Below are 15255 nucleotides of genomic sequence, written 5' to 3'. Positions count from 1 at the left end.
CCCCATTGGCCGCGCCTGCCGGGACTGGGCGGGGACCCGCTCCGCCCCGCCCCCTCCGGCCGGCGGCGCGAGCCGAGCCCCGCCCGCGGCGCCCCCGGGCGGCGGCGGCGCCGGGAAGGGGACAGGAACGGGACGGGAACGGGAATGGGCCGGGAACAGGCCGGGAGCGGGACAGGAACGGGCTGGGAGCGGGTCGGGAGCAAGGCGGGAGCCGGCCGGATTCTGGGCTCGGCCATGGGCTCTGAGCCCGGAGACCCGGCGGGAGAGCGGCCGCTGGCGGCACCGAGCGCCCTCGCTCGCCGCCTTAGGTTCGGGGCTCTGCGGGGCGGGGGAACGGGCTCCGCCGGGTCCCCGAGATCATTCCCTGCGGAGGCAGCAGCGCGGGGTTCCACTAAAAAACATCGTGATGTGACTGCGCGTTCGGCGGAGCCGCGATGGATGGATGGATGGATGGATGGATGGATGGATGGATGGATGGATGGATGGATGGGCTGCACCAGGGTGCGGGGATGTTGCCCGAGCGGGAACAGCGGCACTTTCCCTGCAGCCGGGGCTTTTCCCCAAGGTTGTGGAAGTCCTGCGGCTGGGCTTGGCGGGGCCGCAGCCGCGGAACCGGCTGGAAGCGCGGTGCGGCTGGGCTGCGCGTCCCCGGCCCCACGCCGCTGTCCCGGCACGGGAGGCACCCTGCGGCTCCTGAACCTCGCACTCAGCCCCGCAGGGTCTCACCCGCTGCTGTCACATCCCGTGGTACAGAGCTATCAGTGAATACACCCTGCAGTAACTATTCTCCTTCCAGTATTTCGTTTCCCGGAGCAGCTGTTGGGGATGGAAGCACGAGCTGGTGTTCTACCACCGAGCTCTGATACAGCTCCTGTGGGTCCTGTTTAGCTTGGACAGTTTTTCTTCACGTGTTGGCCCTGAAAAAAATGTGCCCCTTAATTAAAATTTCTTTGCTAACTTAATTTTCTTCTTTCTTTGTTCATTACGTTTTATAAGCCTTGATTTCTACAGCACAGACTGTTTCCCATTTTTGGGCAAAATGCTTTACATATTTGGGACCACTAGTAGTATTAAAGCTGTTGGATAATGTGTAGATAATAATAAAAAATTACTTGAGAATTTTCATTTGAAATTTTTTCTGAGTCTTTAAAGACATTTTCAATAGGGGACATAATACCTCATGTCGGAGACATTCCTCCCTGAAAGAGAAAGGAGGAAATATGAAATCTGAGATCGAGATAACTCCAGTTTACTTTGGCAGAGAGGAACAGACTGGATCTCTGGCTAATTACTGCTGATGCCATCACATGCTATAATGGTTTTACTGTGAGCCCTGTGATTTGCATATGTATAAGATAGATACACGTGTGCTGCGCAGTCTTTACACTTATGTTAGACATATTTGCACTCCACCACAAAGTAATTTGCTAATTCTTGTTTCTGTTTAGAAATTACAGAAACAGCAAGAACAGCCAAGTGATATCTCCCAGTCTGGCACCGGCTATCAGACACTCATTTGCAAACATACGAAATATCATTCATTATAACCCAGAATCATTACAGCAACATGTGCAATTCTGCTTCTCCTGTTCCTATCAACGGTGACAAGCGCATTTAACAGATCTCATTTGTTACATGCAGTACCGACAGACTGGAAATGGCTTTTATTCATGGAGCCACATTACTGCACTAAGTAACATGAGAGACTCCCTGAGTATTATAAACATCCTGGCCAAGGCAGCACAGACAGACTAACCAGAGGGCAATGTGCTTGAGATCAGTTTTGAACAGCAAATTTCACTGACAGCTGTCAAGTTTGAATTGTGAGGTACAATTTACTGTAAAAAAATTTCTAATTCTGTATGCTACAAGCGTGCATGAAGTACCAAAAGTGAGGGAGGGACAGCAGGGATCACTACCCAGCCTTAGTTCCCCCCAAAACAACTAAAGACCCTTTTGTAAACCTGTGGATGGAGTCAGAGTCAGGAGGGTTTGACCGATTTACTGTGTCTCTTCACTCTCTGGTACACTGCTCAGAGAGACATGCAAGGCTTGTGTGGGGTCCTCTGACAGACTATAACATAAACAAGATAATTCAGCTTCTGCAGTGCTAATTTGCTTTTGTTTTAGAGACAAGAGCTAACAGGGCTAGATTGGCCTGGAAAAAAAGGGACAGGAGACAGACCCAGCACAAAGCAATAATAACAACATGTTCTGCAACCAGAAGGAATGTGGGATAATGACTACAAGGAACCATCAAGGAAAGCGTCAGGAGCCTGAGGCCGCATTACGTGTCTCCAGCAACCATGGGAGAGCAGCCTGAAGCCTCCACTTGAACGGACTACAGAGCCTGTAGTGAGAGCCTGCCGAGCACAGGGCTGCTCCCTCCCACCAGATACGTGAAGGCCTTTGAAGGCAACACGAACAGAAGGACCTGGTTGCAAAATCAGCCTCTGGGCACCTCACGGAAAGGGACTGCTTTGGGCAGCATCTCACAGGAGCACGTTCTCTGCATCAGCTCAAAGCCTTGTCACAGATGCAGAATTTTGTCTTTTAGAAGAAGAAATTGCCAAATAAAACAAGAGATCCATCCAAGGAGTCTTCACAGGCCACACAAATGCTGGTTTGATTCTTTTACTTCGTTTCACAAGGCAATAGTTGCAGTGCCAAGTTTCTGGCAGGAGGACTTTAGAACTGACAAGTCCTTCTAAAAGACCAATTCAGATGAGCACCCAGTGTCCTGAACTATTCCAGACCAGGACTTCTCCCATCAGGCAAGCAACAGCTCAGGACAGTACCTGCTCTCCTCTACAATCTCATTCCAGAAGAGGCTCACTAGAGGCTCACTATTTCCCTCCAGGAGCATGTGAGCAGTGCAGCCATGCAAGGATCTCCTTCCAAATATTAGGGTGCAGTCCCTCCAGTGAAATGTCAAATCACTTCCATCACCTTCTCCAGAATCTCGGTGTGCCTGAGAGTCCCAGCACAGGCATGAGAGGATGGCTGCCATGAGGGGTTTAGGCCTTTCCTGCATCAAGGAGGAAAATAAAACAAGCCAAGACAGAGGTCAGCCTGGCAGAATTTTCTAAGCACAGAACGCTGAACAAGAGAAAAGCTCTTTGGCTGTGGGTACCCAGCTTTAGAAAATTCAACTTCCTCCCATTGTTTTGCTTCTTTCATATATTCTCTTTCCCTTTTTCACATGAATTGGCATTAATGCCTGTCCCTGCTGCTACTGCCTACTGCTTATGTGCAGCAGCCTGTCTGCAAAGCAAAGTTACAACTTCAGCCTGCAGGTGTGATTACCTGATTTAGGTAATTCATCCCAGAAAAACAGTTTGGAATCAAAGATAATTCTTTCATCTGACAGCTTTGAACACTATCATGAATTCCTCACGCCTCTATAAACCTTCATGGCATGCTGGCAACTCACCACCATTTCTCCCATATGATTGGATGTAACCCTTATGTCAATTTCTAGCAAAAAAACCCTGTTTCACAGTATTATTCACTTGCATGAACATTTCAACAACAAATGCATCCCCCCCCCAAAAAAAAAAAATTAGGCAAAATTAAAAATTTATTAGAAATCCTTTCATTCATTGGAAATCCAATCACCTCTCTAGTCAAGGCATTGCTGCAGCCCTGTCCTGGCAAGACCCACATTCCTCAGGGAAGTGAGGATTTGCATTCTCCTGGATGTGCATGCACACACCAGCACTTGTCAGTACTGCCACCTTGGATGCTCACTGCACTAGCAAGGAAAGGTTAGTACTGCTGCTTTGGACTAATTTCAAATTGGTGTCAAAAGCAACATTTGCACACCATATCCACTCCTTTTTGCACCTTGCAATTATGATTCAGCTGGGAATTTCTCATTTGGAAATGATGTGAAGTTAAAAGCATTGGGACTGTTTAAAGCATCTTTGGAGCAACATTAATCAGAGTAGTTTGGGGTTTTTTGTTAACTCCTTAACACTAGCCAACAAACAACCATTGTTTTTTGAGTTGCTTTGCTAGCATTTGGGATATGATACACAAAAGCTAATTCTACTGAATTACATTCATTTATGCTGATTATTGCCTTGAAAAAAAATAATTAAGGCTTAAGCTGGTTTAGCTTGGCATAAAGGCCAGGGGGCAGGGAACATAATGTGACTGTGCAATTCTTTTGGCTTCCCACTTCAGGGTCTGGCCATGGATTTCCCGAAGCAAGTAGCCATTTCAGGATCTAAGGCTATGCAGATCCCAAAGGCTGGCTCCTCCAGCCGCTCCCCTGTGACAAACAGGCTGCTGAGCAGGTTCCCTCAAGGTTAATCACTGCCAAGGATCTTTATCCCTGTAGCTGGGGCAGTTCAAGGAGGTGGAGAGAGGCCTGCACATGAGTCCCTGCTCATTTTCAGCAGCAATTAGCGTGTCCCCAGAGAAACCCAGTTACCTCCAAACTGGAGGAGGGGAGCTGCGTCCAGAGATGATCAGTGATACACTTTCACCTAAAATAAGTAGGAAACCAGACTAGTGTCTGTGTCGCAGGATCCACTTCCCCATGCACGTGATGTATTATCCAGATGGCACCAATCTGCATCCCCCTCAGACACAGGACACGATAAAGAGACACTACTTAAGAGGCCCAGAAAGTGAAGCATTTCCTGCCATGCTCATCACTTTACTTTTTTTTTTTTTTTTCATTTAAAACTAGTCCTTCCTCCCCCAAGCGTGCTGCACTTCTACTCCTCCCAATCAATAGGGCGATTTGCATTTATCCTCCTGGAGGCATCGCTCCTAGAATCGGGGCCAGAGCGATCCAATCGATAGGAGAAAGCTGGAGCAAGACTGGAAAAGAAGCAGCAGAGAGATTTCCCCCAGGGAGAAATGCAAAACACTGGAGAGAGGCAACAATTATTGTAATTGAAGGTAATGAGGCCGAGGCGCCAGCTCCAGCCCTGCTTAACATCATTCAATACAAAGCGAGACGCACATGAAGGAGCCGGCCCGGGCCCGGCTCCCGCACCCGCCCCGCAGACAGGCCTGTCTGCTGTGCTGCTGCGTTTGGGGGAGTCGCTCCGGACACACTGCCGCAGGGTCCCAGGGGCCTCCTTTCCCTTGCCCTGGGAGGCTCCGGTGTCTGTCACATTCTCGGTGTGTTTGTGGTCGCTGCGCGGTGAAAGCCACGCGCTGAGCCCCGAATCCTTCGGCCAGGGCCAAACGCCCTGGGACAGGCTCAGCCCCAGCCCCTCACCCTTCAGGGATCCCTTCCCTGCAGACACCCCCCTGCCACGGCAGCCTGCTCCCCGCAGCTCCCCGGTGCGGGGTGCGGCCCCCCGGAGCAGAGAGGGGCTGCTGGAGAGCAGCTCCGCCTGCCCCGGGGCACGGCGCGGGTGACTCGGCTCTGTCGCCGTGCCCGGCCGCTGATCCCGGAGCAGAGCTCACACCGGCGTGAGGCCGGTCTGCGCTGGGGCTCAGCTCGCCTTGGATTCCTGGGGCACAGCGCCGGGGGTCAGGGAGCCACCAGCACTGGGGCAGGCTTATTGAACTCCCACCGAGGTTAGGGCAGCCGGGCCGGCGCGGGGTGAGAGCCCTCGGGCAGAGGCGGCCGGAGCCCCGGCGGGCCCCGCTCCCGGCCCCGCTCCCGGCCCCGCTCCCGGCTCCTCTCCCGGCCCCGCTCCCGGCCCCGCTCCCGGCTCCTCTCCCGGCCCCGTTCCCGGCTCCTCTCCCGGCCCCGCTCCCTGCCCCGCTCCCGGCCCCGCTCCCCGCTCAGCGCGGGCCCCTCTTGCCCTCTGCCGGCAGAGCCGGCCCCAGCAGCGACAGCCGCGGCTCTGCCCTGCCGGGTCAGGGCAAAAGAGCCCGCGGAGGTACGGGAGGATGCGGCTGCGTGGAGATAAGTGATCCCATCGCCACAAGAGGGGGAGCAGCGCGGGCACACCGCGGCTCACATCAGCAGCTACCCCCAGCCGCATCCTGCACACAGGAGTTAACATCCAGCGTTCAGCCAGCACCTTCTGAAACGTCCGTGTAAAGGTGTTACACGTCAGGATTTATAAACGGTACCTACAAAGTCAAGCACCACCTATCAGATCTGAGTTATCAGGTGTCTAGAGATAAGGAATGGCAAATATTAGGAATTTTCTTTAGATCCCAAGCATGAGAAACCATTAGTTACATCCTGTCACAGCATAATGTGTGCGTGGGGGAGGAGAGGTGACACTGGGCATGGCCAAAAAACCCTGGAAATCGAGTGCCACTGTAGCAGAACAGAACATGCAGTTCAACTAACCTTTCTTACAGAAAGCCATAGTTTGGATATAGGACATGTAGTGAAACAGTCGTGTTTGCCAGTGAAACCAGAGCCTCTTTTGAATAAGAGCTTATTGCCTAAGCAAGAGTCTCAGGCATATATTTGCACATGCAAGGCAGACTGTCCATGGGTCTGAACACAAACACCAGTCCCTTGGAGGACTTGTCCTAACCCTGGGAAGACTTACACCCAGCAGTCAAACCCTGCGTGCTCGGCAGGGCTACGTGAGACTGTTCTACACTCCTGCAAATCTATTGTCAGCAGCCCCTCAACAACAGCAGCTCTAAAAGCTTTTGATGCAGATAAAGAAACTCTCCAGAGATACATTACTTTGTATTAGTCAATATTTATTGCTCCAGCTCTGTTTTCTGAGTCGCATATTTCAGAGCCGAACGCCAGAGCCAAGGCAGTCAATTCAAGTCAGGAAAACCTATACACATTGTAACAGACTGGAGTCCCAGCTGCTTAAATAGGCAGCACTGTAATCTGCCAGATTACACCAAGCTCCAGGTCTGACAGACATTTGTAAACACAGTAGAAAAAACTGAAGGCAGAGCTAGACCTCAGAGCAAGGACCAGCAGCTTCAAGAAGATGGATATGTATCTTAATTGTATCTTAATAAGATTTTAATAGTTCAGCCCCACAAAGCTGCTGTTTGAAAAAGAAGGCAGCAGGATATCTAGGCATAGATGTGGATTTAAAACAAAATCTTAATTCTCACTTTATCATGAAAAGGAGAAAGAAAAAAAGTGTTTGTGAGAGGGGATATGAAGAACGTAGTCAGTGAAGGCTGTGGACCCACTTACATTCTAGCAGCATGTGTGCTCCAAAAGGAGAGTGTGGACAATTCCCTGCCCTGGCTCTAGGGCAGGATCAGTACGTACATCAGAGACAGCTTGTAATTCTGATAACTCTGAGTCAGAATAATTGTAAAAAGGACAAATAACAGGGCAAGGGGAGCTGCAGTGAGCTTTGGCAAATATGTAAGGAGCTGAAGGCATTCAGTATCCAGGATGCCAGGCAGGGCAGCACCTGAAGACCCAATCCCACCACCTCTGGTGGGTTTAACCAGGGAGGGTGAGGCAGTGACACCCTCAGCATTCTGCTAGCCCTCCTTGAGGGACTCCCACCCCTGTGACAGGGACTGCAGATGGGATCTCCCATCCCTATCACCTGCAGCCTGGTGCTGATGCACCCAAGGAACAGGTTTGAGCACCCTCAGACTGAGGATAATCTCAGGCAGAGGAGGAGGATTCACAGCTTGCTGCCAGGAACACCTCAAGAGGCCACCAGGGTTCATCTGTAGGAGCACTGTGAGATCAAAGGCAGATCAGGCAGAGGAAAGGATGGGTGGAGAGAGAGCAGTGTTGGCAGAAAGTGATACCGAATGCAACAGAAATTCAGATTGCTCACAGTCCAGGCCTCAGAGGCAGCAAGGAGGCAAGAGGGCTGAGTTCAGAGAGCTGAGAGTCCTGGAAGGGGGGAGAAGTGTGGCCCCTCTGTTTTCATAACCACGAGTGCAAGACATTAAAGTTACACAGGACTAAAACAAAATTAGAAGCCTCAGAGAGAGAAAGCAGTCCTGATTATTCTCAAAGCACCTTCTGTAACAAAGAGTATTATATAGCAGAGTAGGATATTAAACCAAGGTCTTCTCCACAGGTTGCGGGGCAGCAGTGAAACATGAGAGTAGAACACACTGGAGCTGGGGAGCAGGAGAGTGCTGCCCAGAGCCCCAGAGCCAGAGCTGCTGGGCAGCCAGAGCTGCTTGCCCCCAGCCCCCAGATTCACACCTCTGCCCTGCAGAACTGAACTGGTTCTGCCTCCACTAGGCTGCCATCCTCTTCCTCTGCCATACCTCCAACATGCTGCTCTTCTGCCTTGGTGTGTTCCATACTGTCACATGCTTATGGACAAATATTTTTCCTTCACTTTGACAGAAAGGAGTTGAAAAATGAGGTAGTGATTGTTGTCATCTGAGACCCAAAGGGAGCTTCAGAGACAGAGTTCCAATGTACCAAAAGTAATGAAGAGACCAAATTATGGCCTTCAGCAAATACACCAGTCTGCCACAGACTGTGAACAGGCTGGCCAACTGCTTTGTCTTCTTTGTTGCCTTTGATGCTCATGGCAGCACCATGCTGCCTGTGTCTGCTGCAGCCCTGTCTGCCACACCTCCTCTCACAGCAGCCCATCTATGACCCCCTTCTTTTTTAATCAATTCAATAACAACCTAGTTTTCACTTTAGTCTTCACTATTGATTCCTAATGAAACAAAATTCTATCAATCTCTCTAAAGACACATTCAGACTAATATTAAGTGTGCCTCTTTAGGTCCTCATGGAGATTCTGGCAGGAAGGTTGATAAAGCACAGAATGTCCTTTTCCCTCCTAAGGGCAGATTTTAAACTTATCTTGTTCTAACCATGGGAGTAACATAAGGGCTGATATTAGGAGCCCAAGTATGGGAAACTGCTGCTGAGCACTTAGCAACTGAATGGCTATTAGCATGATAGAAATCAGACACAACAATCTGCATTAATTAGTATCCCTGTTGTTAACACAGATACATGCATTTCTAAATAAATAAGTGTAACATTCATCTGAATTGCATTCCCATGAATAAAGCTGGACTCAAGCTCTGTGCCAAAGGAAGGAGGACCCTGTGGGTTGCTGTTTTCAGAGCAGGCCTGGCAGAGGGGGACTCTGGCAGCAGCTCTGCCCCCGTGCTGTGTCCAGCCAGCACCTTTTCATTTAACCAAACCTCTTTGCCTTTCCTAGAACCCTCAGGTTAAAACAACACTGGTTAATTCATGACACAAATGCCAACTGAAACACATCTATTTCCAGTAGCAGGAGGTAACACTTGATTCAGCTCTGAGGAGGCTGTGCAGGGTTTCTCTGCCTGTCCAAATGGTGAGGCCTGAGAATAACTACCCACCAGCTTTGTTGGGCTGCTGGGCACCCATGTACATCTTTGGTCTTCACGTGTGGCCAGAGCCAAAGTTGCTCAAGATCACCCCTACTGACATGCTCTTCAAGCCTCTCCCCAAAAACCTGAATTTCCCTTTACCCCTGTCACTCACTTTTTTTTTTTTTTTTTTTTTTTTTTTTTTTTTTTTTTTTTTTTGCTGAATTTACACATGAAGCTAGAAAGTAGCAACAGCAAGAAGAAGTGAGCTGTTGAAAAAAAGTGAAGTAGAGAGAAAACTGGCCAAAATGGAGAGGAGTCCAAAAAACTAGCAGGGAAGAAGGATGAGGAATGAGCCACCCAAGTGAAAAGCAGTGAGCAGATCTGAGCACAAACCCCACAGTGAGAAAAGCTGGTCCTGGCACTCTGCTGAGGGAACAAGGGGTGATGTGCCAGGAAAAAGAGATGTGGTAATGAAGGCTAGGGACAGAGTGACTGACAGGCACTGGCACTGCCAAACACCGACGTGTGAAAATTGTCCTCACCATCCCCTCTACTGGTTTGCAACTTGACAAACCTGTGCCCAGCTGGCACTGAGGAGGTGCTTGGAAGGACTGGGGACAAGGGGTAGGTACAGGGAGAGCACAGAGATGAGGTGCACCTGAAATCTGAGGAGCAGATATTTGGCAGGAGGACAGAAGCATTCAGGGACACTGTGCTGTCAGGACAGTGCTGTCAGGATCCCTCTCTCAGCTGAAAGGGCCCCTCTACATCATCTTGGCACATCTGCAACAGTGCTCATACTTTCATTCCTAAAATCTAGTACCATGCTCCAGAGACAGATCATTATTTCCAGCATGCCAAGCTCAGAGCTTTTCACTGTGCCCAGAGAACAAGCCTCCCCATGGCCTGCTCCATCCCTGACAGTGCTGCAGGAACACTTGGGTGAGGAATATCTCACTGTGGCTGACTGAGTTTTTCCTTTCTGATTTCAGTGACATAATTAGGAAAACACAAACGATGAGGCTTTTTGAGAAGGCATGCTCCTTCCCTCTTTGCTGGCACATCTGTAGCAGTCCTTCTCACTACATTTGTGTCATAGATTTACTTCATTTTTGTTGAAAGAAGGGTTGTCAGAAATCTGAAAATGGAAACCGAGCCAGGGTCCTACCTTAATCCTTAAAACTACACAGCTGCCTCAGACTCCCTCACACAGATTGCTTAAAAATGTGGTGGTATGCAATGACTTACCATCATCAACTGGCAGGGAATGGCAGATAGTGTGTCAGGAGATACCTTCAGCTTATAAAGCATGTTTCTTCTAGAAGGTTCCTAAAGCCCAGTATTAAAAACAGTCAGCAAAAATGATTAATTCTCATTATATTTGATTAAAAGACCTGCATTTTCTCAACTGTGGTACAAGTGATGATCCTAAATAAAAATGCACATGGCAATTCTGAAGCAAGAGAAATAAATGTTAATTGATTCTCTATAAATTGGAAACATGTAATTCTGTCACTAACCCCATGGCTCTTATCACAATATCAAACTTCACTGGACCATTACCAAAACCAATCCTACAGCTGATTCAGAAAGCAAAATAACTCATTCACGAGCTTCTTATTTCCTCCAGACTCAGTGATTAAGAGTGGGATCCCTCAGGGGAATTTAGTGGTGCTAAGTTCCCATCTGCCAGAGGAACACATACATTACCATAGGTGATGGATACTGGTGGACATGGGAAGCAGAACAAGTTGTCAATGACAGCCATGCAGCACCTACAGCCAGAACGAGGTGGTGAATTTGCACACCCAGCAGAAAACACCCATTCAAGTATCCTCACTGGAAAACATCACATTTACTTCAACAGATGGTTTTCCCTCAGCAGAGGCAGTGTCCTGTGGACAGTGCTCCACTGCAGGGGTCTGGCTGACCTCCACACAAAAGACCTTCCCCTGGCTTTCCCTGGAACAGTGCCTCCACAGAAAATCTTTAGGAAATGCTAGGCATACCCCTGCAGAAATCATTAGACTATCCTGTTTGACCCTTTAAGAATAGATGAAAGGAACAGAAATGAACCATATTTCTCAATCGTTCTGCAGAAATAATTCAATTATTCAAAGTGCTGCCCTACCCCATGCTAGACTCTTGTTCCAGTACATAAAATAATGTGTGAGACTTGTTCAGCATCCAAAGTTTAAGTCATCAAGTTCTACAGATGTTGAAAGTTCATATACAGTCATGCAGAAATGACAAGGAAAGAGCTGCAGGCAGCTATAAAGTATCATGGAATCCATAATCTCTTCAGAACCAAAGAAAAATAAAAGCAACAGTTGACTAAGAAAAACCCCAACATACTGCAGTCAGAGCTGCTTATCCTTGTCCTACCTGCCAAGGACACAGAAAAACTTATGCTTCTTGCAACAACCCTCTATATATTTGAAGATTTGAATATTGCATGTTCCTCTCTTTCACAGGCTGCCCCAGGCTAAGCTCCCCCTGTTTTTTCAGCCCTTTTGTCCCACCATGTTTTGGAGATCATTGTCCTCCTTCTTGTCCAGGTTCTTTCCAAAGTGCAGCCTACAAATGCAGACTCCACCCTCCACCTCAGACCCTCCTTGCCTGATTTTGCAGACAGGAACACAGCATACACCTCTGAATTTGCTGCTTTCCTGCAACAGCAACACACTGAGACATATCCTCAACTGATCTCCAAAAATACGAAGTTAATCTCCCTGTTGCAAATTGTAAGGCTACTCCAGAGGATATTCTTGAAGAGTTGTCTGGCTAAGACAGTCCAAATTTCAGTGTAGGAGGTAACTGCTGGCTGGGAAGGGAGTCTGGGAAAGCTGGCATCAGCAAGGTGTGTCTGGGATGCACAGCCAGTACCACATTCAGCTTGTGAGGCACAGATGGGATCTCAGACACTTTCCAAAGCTCTGCTCCCCAGCTGAGTTCCTGTGGTGGGCTCTCCTCTGTGCACAGTTGTTCTTTTCACCAAGGAGTCTCATCTCATGTTCTTTTCACAAAAATACTTTTCACTTACTGCAAACCCCTACCTTGTAAAAGAAGAGACCACATTATAGCCAGTATCACTTCTTACTGCTTTTGCTTTCCTTGGTCCATGCTGGAACAACTTCTTTTGGCATTCTTGGGACTCATACGTTAATTATTACTTAAAGGAATTGCCAGTTCTGCTTAACTCCTTTTTTCTTCAGGCTTCCTCCCTGAAATTACCTACTAATTCTAATTTTACTCCAGACTTTTGTCTATAGTTTGATCTTCTCTCACTTTGTATTCCTGAACAGCAAATACATTACCTTTTATCTTCATAGTCAACCTGTTTTGTTTTACTGGTTAGGCTTAAACCTAGAATTTACCTTTTAAAATTACTTTTTATATATATAAAGTAAAAAAAACATTTTCCATCTCATTCATATAGGTAGGAATAGGCACATGTATTTATGAAACACATTATGGCAACAAGTGCTGGAATTTCTCGCCAGTCTGCATCCCACTCATCCCTTCCCAGCAGATGTGCAGATGATTACAGCCCTCCATGACTGCCCGCCACGCTCTGTGCTTTGTGTGACACCGCTGGATGCTGAAAGGCAGCCTGGTCCACCTCATTTTCCTACTACAGAAGCCTGCAGGAACATGTGCAGCCTCAGTGCTCCTTCTGACAGAGCCAGTATCTCCCCTCCTCGTGGTGCAGCAGCAGCAGAGCACGCAGCCATTGGGGCCTGTGGAGTTTCCTTCAGCACTGATGGGGTTCAGTCCCCACTGTGTGTTTGGGCAAGGATCTAGTCAATCTTTCCTGCTAAGGAACAGGTTCTGACTTCCTTTGCAGCATTCTTTCTCTCATTAGCAATGCTGCTGCAAACCCTCAGCCTCCCAGCTTTTGCACTTTCAGCATCCACTCCATCTGGACCCCTGGAATGATGATCCTTTCTGTACCTGACTTTTCCTCACCCAGCTCTTGCAGTCTGCTTCCCCAGAAGTTTTCCCAGAACTATTCTCCACATGTTGGTCTCCTCACCCTCACCAGGAGAAGGATGTGAGTTCAGTCCTTGGTAACCCAGCCCAGGACCCAGGCTGAAACACGGTGTGTTTGTGGTGACCATGGGGCCTGGCCCTCAGAGAGGCAGCTCAAGGCAGGTCTGGGCTCTGCAGCTCCACCATTCCTGCCTCCCAGGCTGGGTCCCAGCCCACCTGTCAGCCATGTGACATCCCCTTTGGTACCCTGTTCACTCACAGATGCTGGGGCTGGGCGTTCACAGGCTCTCTCCCAGCCCAGCTGCCTCCTGCTTTCTTATTAGGTAGCAAAAAGAGGGCAGAGATGCTACTTCTCATTAAACTGATGTAGCTGGGGAAGCTGCAGCAGATGGCTCTGGCTGGAGGGATTATGTGGCTGTGCTGGGATTCCCCATAAAGCCATCTCAGACAGAACTAGTTTTCTCATAATCTGAGAAGGCCAAATGAGAAAGTCTCTTAAAGCAGCTGAGGAGTAGAAGCAGCATTAGAGCCACAACAAATCCCCTTCATTAGCTTCTGAACAAGGGTCATGATTCTGTCTGCCAGTGCCAGCTTGTCCCACAACAGCAGAAATGGGGCTGGCTGCACCAATTCTAGACATCAGCTCTTTTCATTACAGGAGTCCCTTGTCAGAAGGAGAGCCAAGATTCACCTAGGTGAGCTGATGTCTCATCTATGGAGGCACCTGCATTGTGTAAGAGAAGCCCAACATTTGAGAGACCTGTTTTTTCCTCAGTGTGCACAGGTACGATTGGCTCTGCCAGCAGTTACTATGTGTGTCAGGCATTAAAACACCCAATATTCAAAAGGAGTCAGGTAGAAGTTTTCAGCTGTGTTATTTTAGCTATTTTACTCACCATTTATGTTCAATATCTCTGAAAACATAATGGGGTTGGTTCTTTCTGTGTTGAACATTATGAAAGAGACGGTGACTATGTCCTCCTACTTTTTTACAGTCTTTTCTCCATACAGGTTATGTCTTAACCTACTACAGGTCACCAAGTTTCTCCAGTCTCAGGACTGTGTTAAGATCAAATATGGGCAGGTGGCTACTAAAACAGGGCCATTTCCAAACTGTTTGTGAGCTGATGCCTTAAATTCTTTTCCAAAGAATCAGGAATAAGTAACTCAAGTTTGTGTCTCCTGTCAGTGTTTAAAGAAATGTTCCTATGTATTTAAATCAAGAGATTTCTGCAAGCCTACATATTCTTAGACATCTCCGGAAACACATAGGGGTTTGGATTTTTGGTTTTGGTTGTGGGTTTGTTTTTTTTTTTTTTGGGGGGGGGGGTTTGGCTTGTGTTTTTTTTTTTTTGTTGGTTTTTTTGTTTCTGTTGTTGTTCTTGTTTTTTTTTTGTTGTTGTTTTTTTTTAACTTGTAATATTTTGAAGTGGGCATCTGCAGCAGGGTACCTCAACTACAGGACCTGGGAAAGGCTGAGCTCTCAGAGGCAGGGACTGCTGGGGAGTGGGGGTGTGATAGCAAAGGGAAACAAGCTTGTAGAGCTGTCACTGATGGGTAACTTAGATAAAGCAGTGTAGGCATGAGGGAATAATCGTGCCTAGGTCAGAAAATCTATTCCAAAATTCATTACTTATATGCATGGAGGGAATTTTAGACAAGCTAATTCACCTAATATACTAAATTATTGCTGATAGGGGTTTAAACTGATTAATAACCAAGCCAAGATACCCAGTTTCCTCTTTCTTTTCTCAGTACTTTTAGTGGTTGTCAATGCATTTTGTTTTGAAACATACTGGCTGTGCAGTGTGAGGGTTATTTCCTAGTTTCTGAAATGCTCCAAATCCTTTTTGGGACTGAGAAGCAACTATTTCCTATCCTCAACTAAAATTATGAGGGCCATTCCCATAATTTCTCCCAAATTTAGGCAAGTTTTCACTCAGCCTGAGCGCTGATCTACTGCTGGCACAACCCAAACCCACAGAAGACATTGTGACCCTTTCAGCTGCCTTTGACCCATGAATGAGCAAGTAAGGGGCAGGATCTCCACCC

The sequence above is a fragment of the Passer montanus genome, unplaced genomic scaffold, assembly GCF_014805655.1.
Source record: "Passer montanus isolate IOZ18808 unplaced genomic scaffold, ASM1480565v1 scaffold10, whole genome shotgun sequence".
Classification (NCBI taxonomy): domain Eukaryota; kingdom Metazoa; phylum Chordata; class Aves; order Passeriformes; family Passeridae; genus Passer; species Passer montanus.
Note: the sequence above shows the minus strand (reverse complement) of the source record.